The sequence below is a fragment of the Pezoporus occidentalis genome, unplaced genomic scaffold (genome assembly GCF_034315485.1).
Source record: "Pezoporus occidentalis ecotype Australia unplaced genomic scaffold, CSIRO_AGI_Poc_V1 ctg165, whole genome shotgun sequence".
Taxonomy (NCBI): domain Eukaryota; kingdom Metazoa; phylum Chordata; class Aves; order Psittaciformes; family Psittacidae; genus Pezoporus; species Pezoporus occidentalis.
Genome location: NW_026913477.1, coordinates 566,219 through 584,248, shown reverse-complemented (window position 1 = coordinate 584,248; position 18,030 = coordinate 566,219). Strand labels below are relative to the sequence as shown.

The 18,030-nt window shown below is 44.5% G+C and overlaps 1 protein-coding gene across 1 annotated transcript in view; it reads right to left on the bottom strand.

Annotated features, from left to right (window-relative positions):
* Positions 1-17,755, bottom strand: part of PASD1 (PAS domain containing repressor 1) — a 95,095-nt gene extending 77,340 nt beyond the window's left edge. The window contains exon 1 of the mRNA XM_062613280.1: positions 16,523-17,755. The gene's annotated coding sequence lies outside the window, so the exon portion shown is untranslated. The remainder of the gene's footprint in view (positions 1-16,522) is intronic.
* Between the last annotated feature and the right edge of the window lie 275 nt (positions 17,756-18,030).

Genomic DNA, 18,030 nt, shown 5'->3' with positions numbered 1-18,030 from the left:
TTAAAGTATTTTTCATGTGAGAGACAGAAAGAGAGGAAACCCATGCATCATTCTTTACAAGCTATTATTTTTATATTCCTAAATAGCTGCTGTATTAAGAAGCCAAGAGAACACGACTGTGTATTTACTCCCAAAACTCAGTAGTGCCAGCACTGGCTGCTCTCTCAAGGGCCTTGCTCTTACATACTTTACCCTTGATTTGGAAAACCATCTTTAGGGAAAGAAAATGCCATGATCCCATGTCTGCCTGGCTGCTTGCCTGTCTACAAGCAGCTGGCCCCAGTGCTAATGAAGCAGAAATGGGATGCAAAAGACAGTTCCCCCCCTCAAAAGAGAAAAAATCCAACCCAATAACCTGAAATGCCAAAAGTTTATGCACTGGCTGCCTAGGTGAGACTCATTTTGCACAGCCCCATGGACAGACTTCAGATGGCAAGATGTGTTAACTGCTAATGGCCCAGCCCAGATTTTAATGTGTGACACAGAGATAAAGGACTTCATATCCTACTATCAGTCCCCTGAGAAACTGTTACCTCTTAGTAAGTATAACTGCAGATTCACAAGTCAGAGTCCCATACATGGAGAGTATCGTAAGATTGGAATGGGTTGGAAGGGACTTTAAAGATCATCTGATTCAAGCTCCTGCCACAGGCAGGGACACCTTCCACTAGAGCAGGTTGCTCCAACCCACATCCAACCTGGCCTTGAATGCCGCCAGGGATGGGGCAGCCACAGGTTCTCTGGGCACCCTGTGCCAGTGTCTCAGCACCCTCATAGTGAAAAACTTCTTCCTAAGAGCTTATCTAAATCTCCCCTCTGTCACTTTCAAGCCACTTGGACATCAAGCCATTGAAGGCAACTCTGAGTGCAACCATCCAGCCAATTGCTTATTCACCAAGCAGTCCATCTGTCACATCCATGCCTCTCCTATTTAGAGAGAGGAACATCTTTGAGTGGAAGCAGAGTATTATTAGAGCATTCCTTTGCCATAATAATGGTTTGTGAGTTCCAAAACAGACTCCTTATATCAGCCTTTGATAATTTTACTTTCATGCTACAGCTGTTGAAGTGACACAGCTGGGCTGTAGAGCAAAGATGAAGAGCAGACACAAACTTCTGCTCTTTTGTGCTGCTTTCCACCCCCCAAGGTGGTGCACTAGGTAAGAGCACTTGGATAGCTTTGCAGAGAGGGAAATCAAGGCCAAGCACAGCTACAGGTTTTGCACAGGATCACACAACAAAGCTGTACAAGGGTAGAAGCAGAAGTGAGCACAAGTGATGTGGCAGTGCTCTCTAACCAACAGACTGTCACTTCCTTTGCCAGCCCCACAGCAGGAAGGGGGAAGGCAGAACCAGGCTGTGCAAAGTCTGCAAACTCACCAACCACTTGGTGCCCAGGAGACGGACGTGGATTTTAATGCAGGTCAACTTCCAGGCCAAGTTAACATCAGTAATCCCCTAAGGAATAAGGCTGGCAAGAACTAATGCTGGATATTTAGCATTTTAAATGTATGTCTCTCCTTAAAGCTTTAGAGCTTCTAAATAGAAACGTGGCTAGCTTCTGCTCCAGCATGTATCAGGGTAGCTCCTCTGGAGGCAATAGAGCTGCATCTGCTTTTATCAGCTAAGAATCTGAGTCAGCCCTCTAAGAAAGAAGGGGGCAAACAGAGGGTGAGCCATTCAACCCCTCACTGCCTCATGTAATGCTGCTTCCCGCACCAAACACTCAGCACCTTGCAGGACTGGGGTCTTCAGGGTGAAGCTTAACATATATCCTCTGGTAGTTGCTGAACTGATTGCCAGCAGAGAGGGAACTGTAAGTCAGCGGTGATAACCAGGGCCCTGCTGAGCTGTCGCCAGTGGGGAACCTTTGCAGCTCTGAGAGGTTGATAGTGTCTCATAAATAACACATTTTCTGAGGGATGCTGCAGTTTGTCTTGCACTTCATGAAGCAGTAAGAAAATGAGCTGTTCCCTCCTTTGAAACACAGAGGCTCATGGATTTATTAGCTGCATTACCCATCTCACTCTTCTTTGAGTAACATATTTTTCCTCCAGTTGCAGAAAGTCAGATATTTTCAAGTCATGGGCAAGGAACATGAAGAGGCATGTGAAAAGCATTGTGCTGCGGGTGGCCTTTGCAGGCTGCACAAACCATTTTCTGGGTGTGCTGCTGATGTGTTGCGATTAGATGCCATTTTAGCTTGGCAAGGAGCATTAAGCAATGCTATTCTTTCTCTGTCCTGCTACATCTGGTCCAGCTCTGTGTGATTTAAGAGGAAGATTTTGCAAGGTGCAATCTTTCTTCAAATCCTGCTTTTTTTCTTTGATTTCTTTCATATGAGCTTTCAGAAGCACTGAAAGCTCAATGAATCACTTGGCTGAATGGTCCACATAGTTTCCTCTTAAGTCAGCTTTGGCAGCGAGCCACTGAACATATTCTGAGGCTTTGCTTTGAGTAGTATTTTTGCTGGTGAGATTATTCAAATATTCGCAGCCAGGCCACCCATCCCTTATGTGCCCCACTCCTTGCACTTCACCAGGGGGAGCAGAGCTGGGGGATCAGGCTGTAGAAAGCTGAGCAGAAAGGCACTGATCAATAGGAAAGCTTGCCTCCAACACCGAAGGGATTTCCCTTTGGATATAACATTATAACTGCCAACTGCTAATGCTGGGGCAGTCCAGCTGTGTGCCACTGGTGTCAATGGCAGTTGGATGCAATCTCTGGAGCAATCAGGCCCAGAAAAGGCTTGTGCCAGCCCTGTGGATGACGAAGCCACTGCTGCTGCCTTCACACTCTGCTCGTGGGGTGATGAGCCTACAGCAGCAACGGGACAAGCTGCCTGCTGCTCCCAAGCTGCCACCACCCAGCACACAAGGGACCGCAGGGTCTAATGCTCAAGGCAGGTACAAACCCACATCCAGCATGAGTCAGTTTCACCTCCACAATCACAGAACCATAGAATCACAGAAGCATTTAGGTTCAATAGACATTTAACAGCACCGAAATCCTCCTGCCCTTGTGTTCTTGCTGTGAAGGTGGCTGCAACTGTGTTCCTTGTGCTCCCAGACAGGTTTCCCACCCTCAGCCTGGCACTTTGCTCTCTTTCAGGGATCTGATCCTGTCAAAAGCTGACATCTATCCACATGACCAGCAACACAGTCATGAGCCCTGGCTTTGTAGAGGCTTAAAATAACAGAACTCTGGCGGGGGGAGGAATCAGTTTTGGGCAATGAAGTGCAAGCAGCTGGGGGTGTTTCAAACAGAGTGGAGCCTGAAGCAAAGCTCCTTTACTGCCAAATTCACTATTCTGAGCCACATTCTAGGTCTGCAGGTGTCCTGATGAATTTTCTCTAACACAACCCTAGACGTAGGAGCAAATTCTCTCAGTACTGAATCCTCAGTGTCCTCATGTCCTTACACCCTCCCAATGAGTTTAGGCAGTTTTTGATTTCAAGCTAACCATTTAAAAAGGACAGACTTCTTCCTAACAACTGGGTTCCAAAAACTTTTCATTTCAAAAGAAGGAAGCCACCATGAAGCACGCATGCTGCAAACTGCTATCTGTTGCTTGTATGGGAGGATAAGCCCAATCAAACACATCTTGCTGTTTTCAAGCACTGCTTGCGTTCATTTTAGACTCATTTTAGCATGGCAGGTCACGGCGGTATAAACATTGTGGGGAAAAAAAGACCGAGCTGGCAAACAGTCAGAACTTGCTGTTCCTGACCCAGTAACCTACTTTTGAGCACCACGTAACACGAAAGCCACCCCTAGCTCAGACTGCGACGTCACCTCTTACTTAACTCCTTAAAGGCAAATAGTGGGTCTGGCTGGGAGGAGCTGGGTGAGTTGTGGTCATCCTTTACTTCATTCTGGCCACAAAAGTCATTTTAGGCTAGACAGGACCACAGAGAGCGGTTTCTAACCTCAGGTCATTGAAAAGCCACTGTCTGAACATGCTCGCACCATTGGCAGAACTCGGACCTAGAAGTCCATCATGCTGACACATAAAGCAACCGTGGATTTTGTCTACAGCATCAGTGCCACCGTCAGCACCGTGGCCATGTGTAAAGGAACTGCCCAAGGGAACACGTCACGACGGAGACCCGTTTTACCTCTGTAGTGCTGCTTTAGCTGTTTTCACTCCAAATCCCTCATCCTGACCTGATGCAGTATTCAGAGACCACATAGCTCAGTCTTTAACCACATTGAAGACTGAGGACCTCTCTGACCAGCAAAAGCTGCTCTATCATGACAGCTCTGAGTGCTTGTTCTACCTTCAACAGAGCCAACAGCCATCAACACCCACCAGCCTTGGGATGGCATCCTCCTTCCTCTTCCTCTCTTTGCTCCCAACATTTCTCCCCATCTCAGGCTTCCCTTCAATCCAAGAAGCAGCCAAGCTGACCCCATGATTGTATACTTTGCCAGCTCTGTTCTGGTTAATGATGGATGTTGAGGAACTGCTAAATATAGGAGGTAATAGATATATTTTCTAGGATATACACTATCGTGTTTCTCCAGGGCAACTCCTTGAGTACTAGGAATTTTCTCCTGCATTTATTTATAGTTTCTCTTCATCTTTTAATGTCAAAAGTGACATCATTGTTTGAAATACACCTGGATACAATGTCAGTAACCTGCAGACAAGAAAAGCAGTAACCTGTGGTACCATCATCCAGAGACAGTTCACACACTGCTGCCCCCAAATGGGTCAGGCAACAAACACCAGCCACAACGTTAGTATCTGTGTCATGGCATGATGGATCATCTATTTTCATATCATATTCCTGGGACTCCCAGGGACAAAACCCCACCCAAATAATCCCATTATATTATTGCTACTCCCCTGACAGAGCAAAGGAGGAGAGCTGGATCACTGGCTCAATGCTAAAGCAGAAAGGAGTAAAACAACTTGCTGGGTGTTTTGGTAGCCTCTATTTCACTTGAGTTCGTGGCAGCTCTTGCAGCACATGGCAGAAGCATGAATGGAAAACTATTCTGAAGCCTAGCAAAAAGAAATCGTAATTACAAGACTTCCATGAGTGCCAGGGTGTCCCAGCACATTGAAGGACAACAGAGAACTTAATGGGGCCCCTGTTCAGCAGCACTGTCAGTATCTTCAAAGCATTTTGTTTGCCTAAAGCCATCAGGAATTTTCCCATCAAAACACAAATGGAGGTAGGTCAGAGGTAAAGTTTCCAGGCAGTTTTCTACTAGAAATAAATGAAGCACAGAAACAGAAGATCACACTTATCCAGTGTTGTCTGAAACTACGTCTGCCTCTGTGAACACCCTTAGAAATCAGTGTTTAGTACTAGCCAATGAGAAGCAAAAGATAAACTGGAGACTAAATTCAGGCTTAACATCTGAAAGGATTAATACTTCACTGAACATCATGGAAAACAAATTAGATTTGTAAGGCAGAGTAAGCGAAATCACGGGAAGAGCTCTTTAGGAGAACAACAGGAAACTATTTCATACATGAATATGCCCATTTTTGCAGGCAATTGCTTCTATTGCATCTCTCAGCTGAAACACATACACACCCCAAATAGGTAGAGGTGGAAAGAAAATTACTTTTGGTTGAACATTCCAACTACATGCAAAAACAAGGGGCTGAAATAATCAGCACAAAATGTCTTGAAGTTATTTCACCTTTCAGCTGGCTCAAACTGACTGAGATTTTATGTCTGTTGACACTTGGACTTCCTCGTTGCAGGGCAGGAGCTGCAATTGCAGTATCTTGAAAATTCTAGCTACATTTTCTTGCATCATCACAAGCCATTTTTCCACCATCTTTTTTTACCAGCAGGTAAAACCTATGATTAAAAACATTTGGAAGTGTTTCACTCTGGCTGGTATGAGAACAACACAAAAGTAAATGTTCTAATAAACATAAAAAGTCATTTTTCTTTCCTACAATACCTAATTTAGATCTCTGAAATTGTAAAATTAAGATCTATTCTACTCCATACTTACACAATGCATTTTTAGCAGATTGTAACACCTGTAATAATACTGCTTATTACACAAAAATCTTGAAATGACTGTATTGTAAAAAAAAAATAAATAATTGCCTAATTATGAAATCCTGATGGTAAAGACACCATTGTCATGGAAACATCTAGGCTACCAGCCCCCTAGAACACATGAAATTTCAATAGGTAAAGAAAAATCAGGAGGCAGATGAAAAAAGAGTTATAAAGAGAGTCCAGAGAAAAGTCATCACCCTGTGCAATTTCTGTATCGAAGTGCAGGTGATGACTACAGACAAAGAAGCCAGTAATAAACTATTCACAGTATCAGAGCAGTAAACATGTATAGGGATACGGGGAACAATTAACAACTATTACGCCTTTTCTTGCATTACCTGGGAAAAACTATACATCTCCTTATGACAATCTGGAAAAATATTCATCGTACCAGGGTGTTAAAAGACTGTTTACAGCAATCTGATGCCTTGGAATAACAAAGTTGACAAATTTGAACAGAGAAGTAACTGGAAGCATTTCTACAGTATTTATACCTATATACATATACCATGTCTTCTGGTTCAACAGCGCTGTCACCCAGTGTATTGTTACTGAGCCATTTTCAAGGCAAATCCATTGCAACCCACCAAATTTCAGCATTGGCAAATGCAAAGTGATTTTTTCATTTTGGCATTGCAATGTTTATGTGTTTGAAAAATATAGCCCTGAATTTCCTACATAGCCGAAGCCAGTGCTTGCCCCACTATTACTTGATGTTATTCATTTAGGCCCTTATTCAGCAAGCACTATAGTGAAACTTGAGCTCATGCTTAGGCTCATCCCTATTCCACAAAGTGCTGCTGTGCAAGTTGGAAATCCAGTCTAGCTTTTCAAATCTTTTGTGCTTCAATAGCTTTCATTCAGCAAGGGGCAGGATTCTAAATGGTACCCATATTATTTCTAACATGGCTCAACTTCCTTGGTTTAGCATGTTCACAAGGAAAACAATGTTAAGCACAGCATCCAGCTCAAAAAGACGATAACCTCCCCAGACCTCCCGCCAGAACAGCTGAACAAAAGCACCCCAAACAAAACTAACAGCTTTAGCATGCATTTATGGGAGGGTGCTCTGCATCAGTACCGCTGCAGAAATAACTTCTGGTAGAGCTCAATGGAAACTTGGGGTTAAGTGAGTGAGGTGAAGGCAGGCTGCAGAACTGTCCCCTGCGTGCTGGCAGGAGCAGTGGCTGCTTTCCTGCTTCCAGAAACAAATCACATAGACAAGCTTCTGAGAGACAGCAGTAGTTCACATGCCATCAGTGTCCCCTTCAGGTTATGTTCTCTTCTAACAACGATAAAGACCTAAGCAGTGGATAGATCTAAGAAATTTAGTTTCAAATAACATTGGAAACTGAATTCTTCCAACAAACCCTTGGTTCAGCAATCAGTGACCAGCTGGATTTCCAGAACACACTGTGCATGGCACTGGGACACAAAACCCACGGCCACATTCACATCAGACAAATAGTGTTACACTTCTGAAAAGTGACTCAGGAAATACAGACTGAAAAGCCCTGAATGGGCCCAGTTTCCAAGAGAAGTTCAATGTCCAAAACAAATGGACCTACATAAACCAAGACTCACTCCTGCCCAAGACAGTCACTATTGTACTGTTGTGTGCCACTGGCTTTACGAAATGCCACCTTCCTGTGAGATGAGCTATTTTTAGGGATGGATTTGTAGGGATGCCAGTTTTGCATCCTCTATAATTTAATTTAATGCTGTTCTTTGATGTGTCCATGTTTTCTTTTTATTATTATTATTAACTTATTTTGAATTGCAGCAAAGTCCCAGATCACAAGGAAATTGAACCTCACCTGCAAAGTACAAATTCTGGATGAGGATCCTTTAAAGGCTTCAGTAGAACAGCAGTATTTAGTAAAAATTTTCTACCTACACAGCAAGCACCTGAGAAATCAACAACTCAAAACCTTCTGTCTTCCTCAGCTTCATAGAGGAAAAGCTGAATTCTGCACTGCATGGCTGATCCACTGGCACAGACAAGAAAAGAATGTCAGCTTTTAGTGAATTCTACTGCATGTGATTAAAAAGAAAAATACAATAATAGAATCATAGAATAGTTAGGGTTGGAAAGGACCTTAAGATCATCCAGTTCCAACCTCCCTGCCGTGGGCAGGGACACCTCACATTAAACCATGCCATCCAAGGCTCTGTCCAACCTGGCCTTGAACACAGCCAGGGATGGAGCACTGAAAGCTTCCTTGGGCAACCCATTCCAGTGCCTCATCACCCTTACAGTAAAGAACTTCTTCCTTATATCTAATCTAAACTTCCCCTGTTTAAGTTTTAACCCATTACCCTGTGTCCTATCACTACAGTCCCTAATGAAGAGTCCTTCTCCAGCATCCCTATAGGCCCCCTTCAGATACTGGAAGGCTGCTATGAGGTCTCCACGCAGCCTTCTCTTCTCCAGGCTGAACAGCCCCAACTTTCTCAGCCTGTCTTCATACAGGAGGTGCTCCAGTCCCCTGATCATCCTCGTGGCCTCCTCTGGACTTGTTCCAACAGCTCCATGTCCTTTTTATGTTGAGGACACCAGAACTGTACTGAAGGTTTTTAAAGCTACTTTCTAGAGCTGGTCACAATTTGTACATAATATTTAACAAAAAAAAAAGAAAACCAACAAACAACCCATAGCATTAAGGAAGAGAAAACCTTCCTTACATATGTCTTACATTTCTTGGAGGATTTATTCTCATACCTTTCCCATCAAGTACTTTTAACTGACAGTACTGCTTGTCATTGACCCTCTGAGAACATGGATTTTAAGACCACATCCGCAAACAGGTGGCAATCTTCTATGAAAATAGACCATGAAAGGATTTTTCAGACTACACCTCTGATGCCCTACATCTGCTTTAAACACAAGTTGTAGCATCTAAATCAATTGGAGAATGGGAGCTTAACCATCATGGTAAGCAAGTACCAGTCTGAACGTGCAAGGCCTAATATGCTTTGAGGAATCACTTCTTCGGGGTGCTTTCCAGCACTATCCACGGGTTCCTCAACATGGACTTCAAGCTTCAGTAAATGGATCTCCCATCTAGTAGGTGGGCTAATTTGGGGAGTGCTTTTTAGGCATAAAGGCCTCATGGCAGCATGCTCATCTTCAGAAGCTTCATACATCTAAAGAATATTCAGAATTCTAGTCTGTCCATCAGCACCTAAATAATTGCTAAAGCCATCCCAACCCAATTGCTGAAGACTGCAGAGAATACACAAACCAAATGTATAAGCCAACCAGTAAACATTTTCTACCTTAAAAAAACATACATGTACTTGTCAGTACCATTCCAACCAGAAACATCTTCACTTTTCGAGAACCCAAAGGTAATTTCCAGAAATACTTCCTCCTGAAGATAAAAAGTGTCATGACGGTAAGCTACCAATGACAAACTGCTTGAAATTCAGAAGAGCAACAACCACCTTCAGCTTTGCTGTGTTTAGCAGTTGGTGATCAAAACACATCCCAGGGTAAACACCAGAGGAGCTGGGCATGCACTTCCCCAGGGCTCCTCTCTGTGATCCTGATGCTATTGCTTTATCCTCATTATAACATAAACATTATAACATAAAGGACATAAACATCTTGTACATTAAAATGCTCTTGACTTTTATGAGCAGCCTGATTCAGCAGCCCTCAGGGTGCAGTTTCATGACCAGCTCAAACAAATCTTGCCCTTGCAAAAGAACTTCCGCCACTCCCAGCCTCCCTTGCATGGAAAATCATGTTTGCATGGCTGAAAGCTAATGCTGGAAGAAAAGTTTTTAAAAGATAAGCTTTTAACTGCCTTGCCACTACTGTGCTGCTGCAGCAGAGATAGTAGGAAGCAGAAGACATAAGTGTCTTCTTTGGTCTTAAACGAGCTACTTGTGAATTAGCATCCTTGGTTGCATAACCCATCATCTATGATGGTCACCAAGGGGTCTCACATGCTCCCCAGTGTCCGCAGGAAATGGGGAGAACTCAGGTATGTATCTCAGAAGCCTGTAATTGTTGGTGGTGGAGGTGGGCTGACAGCCAGGAATTCTGCACTGAACCTAATGCTATGCCATGAAGTGAATTTAATAAGTCATTTAATCTCTCTCCCATCTCCTTTTCCTGACAGCATGTAAAACCACTTTCCTTCTTGTTTTCTTAAGCTTTAACTTCAGAAGTCATGTAGGCACATCTCTACTTTTGACTGTTGTGGATCTCCTTGTGGGGAACAACAAAAGAAAAGGCCTTCTGAAGCTCCTTTTGTATAGTCCCATAATTTCAAAATGCATGTTGTAATTGAAGCTTTCAAACTCTACACACTATCTACTGCCCCAGATTAACACAGCACTCCAACCTCATGCAGAGCTTCTCATGCAGCCACAGGAAAGACAACAGTATCAGCAAGCACCCTCAACATGTGGAGCACTGCATAGACAACAGGACAATGTAAGAGGAATGAAACTACTAAATCCCACAGGATCAGTTATTTACAGCAGATATGAAGACTTGTGAAAAGGAAACTGTACACAGTGTTCAGCACTGAGTTTTATTATCCCATAAAGCTCAGCACTCTGCCCCATATGCTGCAGCGTCCTCTGAAGAAGCTGTAACTACAATCTGATGTTTGCAGCTATAAAAACTTCTGTAGCACAAAGGTTGCCAAAGATCAAGGAGCCGATTCAGCAACAGACTTAGTTAAGCAGCATCTCTATCATATCACATTATTAATCTACTCTACAGGGATCTGCTATGCACTTTGGCCAAATGAGGGCCAAAATAGGGGACCATTTTTGAATGACATGCTGTGGAAGTCTCACTTATAAAGAGAGAGGGAGAAACCCACCTTTTTCCTATCATGGGAGCAGGAAGGGACAGTTGTGCCCAATGCAGCATCAGGGAAGAACGACCTGAGGCTGAATGAGGCAGTAGGAGGCTGTGCAGGAAGGTATCAGCAGAAGCAGGTGCCCACACCTTCCTCCCTCCTTAAACCCATCACACAGCCATCGCAAAGCACATGGGCTGCACTTGCACTGGTGCAGGTGAAGTCCTGGTGGGATCCCAAGGTTAGGGACTGTAATCTTGTTATACAGGAAATAAGAGATAGCCAAGAGCCTCCTTACGTGGCACTTGCTGCAGCACCCACCTGTGAAAGCTTTGCTGAGATTCCCTTGCTGCTGATCAGGTCTCACAGCATCTCCCTTTCCTACATTAGGCTCTGTTCCAGCTCCTGGGGTTGCTTGTGAATCCACACTGCTTTGCTAAGCAGTGTACAAGGATACATTTTCTGACAAACTCCATGTCTCTTCTGCTGCTCAGAAGTCCTGTTTTATCATTGCTCAGGGATGAGGGTCTACAAGCCCTAGAGCAGACACACAGATTGAGTTTGCTCTGCAAAGCGAGTGATTGCTCCGCTCCTTAGCTTTCTATGTCCCTTTGAGACAATGGTTTCCAAGGGACAACTGTGTTCTTCAGGAAAGCAGACTCCAAATTTGACTTTGGGTAGAGCCCTAAGGTGGATTAGACTGTCATTCTGCCCACCTCAACTGCAGGCTGTAAGCGGCTTACTTGCAATATGACAGATTTAGCAGAAGTGACAGTTGCTTGCTGTCCAATATCATTAGCTTGCCCTGCCACAAGAGCTCAGACATGGTGCTCCATCTCCTTACAAAATCAGCTTATTAATAAACATACAGCCTGGCACACTCTTTTCCATGCAGCTGAAGCAGTACTTTGAGCAGGAGGCTGCCCGATCCACCCACCTATGGAGACTCAAATTCACATTCTAGCCAAGATGAGGTCAGAACAGCAAACAAGTTCAATCAACTAGCATGTTAGAGGGAAAGGGATGGCTAAGCATCTGTGCTTACCTTTATTACTCATCCTTTGTCTCCTTTATTACTCAGGTCCTCAAGTCTATGGAAGGGATAGCAATCTAATCAAAAGGTTGCTGGAGTCAGTGAAAACATCACAGTTTATTGGTCTGCCTTAGGCTCAGCTCCCCAAGATATCAGACAGCATCATCCTTTCCTGGCCAGCAGGGCTCAGCACCTTCCCAAGGCGCTCTGTGTCAGCAGTTAAGAGCCAAACTGCTTTTCCAGGTAGGAGGATGCACACGGAAGACAACTTCTGCTTCCTATGTATACATGTTTGCGATGTAATGATGAAACAAGTTTGGTAGTAATTAGATACCTTTTAATTCCTGCAAAAGTTAGCCGACTCGATCAGATTTTGGCAAACAATACATTTGTACTAAAGGCTCACTTATTTTAAAAAGATTACTCTAAAGAACAGCATCGGTTTCACTGATGAAGACATTCAAAAATAACTCAGTCAAACCTATAATTTCCCCTTTACAGCCAGGCAGGCAGGACTCTGTGCTGAACCATTCCCTCCCCTACTACACAGAGCTGTGGACCTGCACGGTCATGGCACACCTCATGTAATGCAGCCCAGGAGAATGGTTTCCCAATTTCCCAAAGGTCTTCACATTAATCCCAAGGCCAGGTAATTCTAAGTAATTTCAAGTAGAAAAAATGAAATGTTTTTATTTTAACGTATACTTGTGGAGAAAAAATATTCCACCATTTTACAATGAGGGGAGGAAAGTAAAATGTATTGACCATTTAAAGGCCAAAATCACACCAGGGCAGATAGATGGCAACATGAACCCCCTCACCAGCCCACCCAGCTCAGATTCTCTGAATCATTCTCTCCATCATGTGATATGCTTCTATACTGCTTGGCCCAAAAACTTCTCAAGGACTTTTCTTTGCCTACCCTTGCAGAATAAATGTGTGTAAACATTTACAGTACTCAGATTCAACGAACAGGCAAGGAGATTTAAGAAGGTGGCATGAAGAACACACTATTAAGTTGTCAAGGTTTTCGAAAGGAAACCTCCTATTATCTGAAAGCCTCTTAGCACAGTCAGTACCCACCCCTTCCCCCTACTTCTATAACTGATGCCTTCACCTAAGTCTTTACGGTTATTTATAACCTTAGAACTGGGTTAAAACTGCAAGTTTTTAGGCTTGAGCGTCACCACATGCTTTTTAACAATGAGCTAACCTGGATGCTAGGTGGTATTTTGATTTATTCTAGAAACATGTAATAACGCAAGTCCAGGAACTGTCCTCCACACCAGAGGTGCCGAAAGGACTTCTGACAGGTGGTGATACTGAAAGAACCTCACACTCTTGTTGCTTCCTCATGACCACCAAAAGTCCACCTTTATCATCAGCATGCTGGTAAAAGAACTACAAGGTCTCAAAACTCCACTGCAGTTTTTGCAGTGCTGGGGGAACTGCTGCATTGTTGATCCATGCCGAACTAACTTGTTTCTCCCTCCTGAAGGGGCAATCATAAGTTTCTGCCCATCCTCCTGCCCAGCAAGAGAGAAATTACCTCAAGGAGCACCATCTTAGAGGTGCGGTTAACTCCTTGCATCAATGTTTAAGTTCCCAGCAAGGCTGCCCATCACTTTACGGTTATTATAATGATTTTTATGACTAATGATATACATTCAGCAGTCTTGCTTTCCTGGCTAGTCCTGTGCTTGCTTCTATTCAACTGAACCTATCTCAGAAGTAGGAAGCCTGGTAGACTGAAGCTGGGCTTTTCAGACCTCATGTGACTGAAACTGTTCCAGTTCAGTTTTAAGTCCGGGACCAAACTGGCTCATTTGCTTCCAATCAGATGAAACCATCTCACATATAAAACTGAAGTGGGTGAAACAGAGACAGCCTATCCCCAAGAATCTCCTTTTCCCTTGCCAGAGCACAGCACCAGTTGGAATTTCAGTATTGTCCACTGCTGCTGATTCCTACATCTGGCACGAACAAGGGATGATGCAGCACAGGAGAGGGAGGGAGGGAGAGGAGGGGTGGGAGTGTGCAGTATGGCACTGTGCTTTGGGTCCTGGGAATGGGTCCCTGCTGGGGAACGGGTGTAATAGATACCAGATTTCAGCTGGACTGCTATCCTGGACAGGAACCAGACCATGTTTTGGTTTGGTTCTGGTTTGGATTAACTAATCCAAGCCAAAACCCCACTGAAATCAGGCTTGGTTCCTGCATGAGTGAAAAAAGGCCACAATCCCAGCTAACTCGCAGCTCAGTGCCGTGCGCTAAGCTCTCACTAGGCAGCACTGTGTGCCACTTCAGGGCTCTGGTCATCTGAACTGCTTCTTCCATTTTGTCCAGTCCTGTCCACAGGCAGCTCTTACTGGGATACAGACCTGCTCCATTAAACCTCTTGCACTTCAACACCAGGCAACCTGCGGGTCAAAGCATCTTCTGTTTGCCTCTGGCTGGCATCCCCTGGGAACTGGTCAGCAAGAGAGATCTCAATACCTAAACACTAATTGTATTTTCAAAACTGTGATCCATTTGTGGCCCAGGGAATGAGCCCAGTGGGATCCAGAATGGAGCCCCAGGCCAGATTTTAACAGACCCATTGTGCCACATGCATGCTCCTCCTTGCTCTTCTCTCCTGATTCTTGGAGCACCACAGAAACCCATAGCTGTGATCTCAGGAGCACATTCAAAGTAATAAAAGCATGAATCATACCTTGTAATTACCACCCACCCACAGTCTTCCCCAGGGCAAAACCTAGAGTGAGTGCAGACCCCAGACAGGGTCATGCCTGTAGGCCAGTCCTGGAGTGATCTTTACTGCACTACATAGCTTGTAGTAAGAAACAGCTCCTGTCTCAACCTGCCTGCAGTCTTCACGAATAATGTTTTTTTATTAGTTGCACCCTCTTATAGTGGCAATTGATGATTCTTCCTGATATAATGAGGTGGTTTTGCAGCACAGAGAAGCCACCTCCACTGGTGTAAAGATGGTTATACACCATGCTTGCCACCAAGTGCTATTTCATTAGCTCATTTTCCTTCCCAAGGTCCAAGTCCTGGACATTGTGACCGCTAGCCTCAGTCAGCCCTGCTGTGCACCTGCAGGGTGCCTGGGGCAGGGGTGAAAAACATCAGGGAGATGCTCTCTGCCAAACTCATGCAACAAACCAGAGGAGCACTGGCAACGCAAGATGCAAAAGCAGTGGCCACCGCACATCCAAGTACCCACAACCCCAGACACTCAGGGTAAGAACTGTTTAGCTACCAGTCCTCATGCAGCTCACTGAGTCTGGAGTGAGGCACTGCCCTCAGATTAAGTCTCCTCTGTTTACACACATCTCCTCACACAAGGGCCACATAACCAAATGGGGACCAGCCAGATCTATGGGACCACCAGACCCAAGCACAATGAGAGAGGGGGAGCAAAGATGAAACAGGATGCAGGCCCCAGTAGTCTGCTATTCCAGCTGAATATTGCAAGGAGCAAATGGAAAAGCCAAAGTGACAGGAATTGCGGCATCAAGTACCTTTTAGATGATAACAAAGAAAAAGATGAGACTAAAAGCTGAGCACAGGAGACTTGCAGTGCTAGGGGAACAGAAGCCTGTATCTAATACCAAGTGATTTTCCTCTTACACAGTTCATTTTAGGGCAACGCTCACCCTCACAATGCCAGTCCCACAGCCTGAGGCTGCTCTGATTTAGGCACCTGACTGTTCAGGAACAAACATTTCTCTTTGTGAATAATTTAGATTCCCTTGTTTATTTAGGTTTCATTTGGCCTCTGTTTCTTGCTGTTTGAACCTTCTGAGCTTACAGCTAACTGGGCTGTGGATGCACAGAGCCCCTCTGCAGCCCTTCCATTTCTGTAAGGGAGCCATCAGTTTCACCAGTAACTCCCCACATGCTTTAAGCACATACAGAGCAAGCATAACCCCTGTAACATAACCCCAAAATCTCAGGCATTCTCTTTGTTGTTCATCTTGCTGCAAACTGAGATTACGTCCTGCTTTGAGATGCACATTTGACAGTAGCTCCACAAGAGTGCTAAGCACACAAGTAACTCTTTTGTGGCAGTGGCATGTCCAGACCAATAGCTCCAGTCTTAAATCAAAATAGATATGGGTATCTGACACTCATGGAGACAGCTATCCAACACGTACTCGACACCAACACTGTCACTCGGACAAGCAAACATATCAGCTGAGCTGCAAAGAGGCACAACTCTGCAAGGGCAGAAAACAACAGCAAAGCCCCAGCAAGTTGCATTCTGAATGGTGTCAACATCTTGCAGTTGTCAGATATAAAGCATTCCACTGCCTGAACACAGCCTTCTGAAAAAGTGTTATTACCACTATTCTTAACAGTGCTCCAGACACATTAGAGGAAACCAGGAGAACAGTACCGACAAGTTACACAGCTGTTTCTCAAAGCAGCAATATCCTAAATAGATCTGTTCCAGGCAATGTGCTCACTGTGCAGAGTGGCCGTGCTTGCTTGAGGCACCACCACCTGTACCCACCTCTCAGCCTGTAGTTAGGAGCCCCTTTTCAGCACTGTACACACTACTACATGCATGTGCACCCCACCACACACACCACTCAGAGAGAAACACATTCCTGACTTACCTTTTAGGCAGGCAGCAGCCCCAGACCCTCGGAACCTCCTGCAGAAGAGTTGATGGAGTTTTACCTCGTTACCCAGCGAGGGCGTTATGTAAGTGGCACCGTTTCTGCAGGCAGTGGGGATGCACCAGCCGCGCTTCCCGGCGCGCATCCCTCTCCTCCTCCCCATCCCACATGGACAAGTCTGGCAACGGCCACGCCACAGCCCACCAGGGAGGGGCAAGGTGGGCTTCAGGGTGCTGGTGAAAAACAAAGCTAATGGAATCAAAGAAAGTTCAAAAGGTGACTGACATTTATTAAAAGGCATTGCTACTATTAAAGGATGCGGAGCAACGGTATCGTGTTCCTTAGCCTGCTGAAAGCAGCTTGGCCTAGATTTTCCTGTACTGTTTGATGTGACCATTCATGCAAACAAGAGTAAAACTTTCTCTCTGCTTTTAATTAAGCCAAAAAATAAAATAAATAAAAAAGTACATGTACAAAAGACCTTTTTCTGCTGTTATCTGGGTCTTCTGAGCTACCGTTAGACAGAGAATATGCAGGAATCAGCCCCATTGATTAAACTATTATTAGCAGCAAGCAAACAGATGTGCTCAACAACAGGACAAACCCCACGCCCTGTACTTCTGGACTAGATGCAGAAGAAAAAAACAAACCCAAAAGCCAAAACCATTATTTTGCCAAAGGCTGAGTTGGTATTTTAGCAAGGAAAAGTGGAAACATTCTCTAGCACACTGGGCAGAAGCAAAGAACACAGCATTTTAATCTGCAGAAATCAAGATAAATAAATGACATTATTGCCTTTGCTCTGTTCTCACAGACAAAACCCTTCCAGCTTTTATAAGATAGGTGATGGTGCCCATGAACCATTGGTGGACACAGCACACAGCCCACAAACGATAGGGGGTCTAGCTTCAGGACAGACATAAAACTCTTATGTAAGCCGTAATCCTCTCACAGACTCCTTATTCAGTGATTTTAAGGTCTGCGCTGTAGGAGCCTGCCGGCATCCCAGTGCCTTTTAACCAATTTGGCAATGGGGAGACTTCAGGTGCAGTCACTGACACTGGTGTTGCCGTCAGTGCCCAGCACTACTTCACGGGGTTTTGGATCGTACAGCATTTCTGTACACGAGGGTTTTGGTCCTCTGCAGAATTGGTACTGTTGCTATCTGTGCTGAGTGAATCACCAGGATTAATCTCCTGCGGAGTTCACTGAGGCTAACGATAATCAAGTTAAATTTACACTATGTGATCAGAGTTTAATTAGGTACTGTTATACAACCCCTATTAATTACAGTGATAATACCCTTACGAAATGCAGATGGGAGGGTGGGGCTGTGGTCAAGCAGGGGCTCAGATGATTTTAGGAAAAAGATGCATTAAAATGCTCTGTGTGTACCTTTAGTTACTTGCTCGTCTATGCCAGTGCTCAAGACGAAAAAAAAGCTTAAAAATATATATATATATACACAATCCTGTGAATTGTAAATCTAGAAGACAGGATTAAAG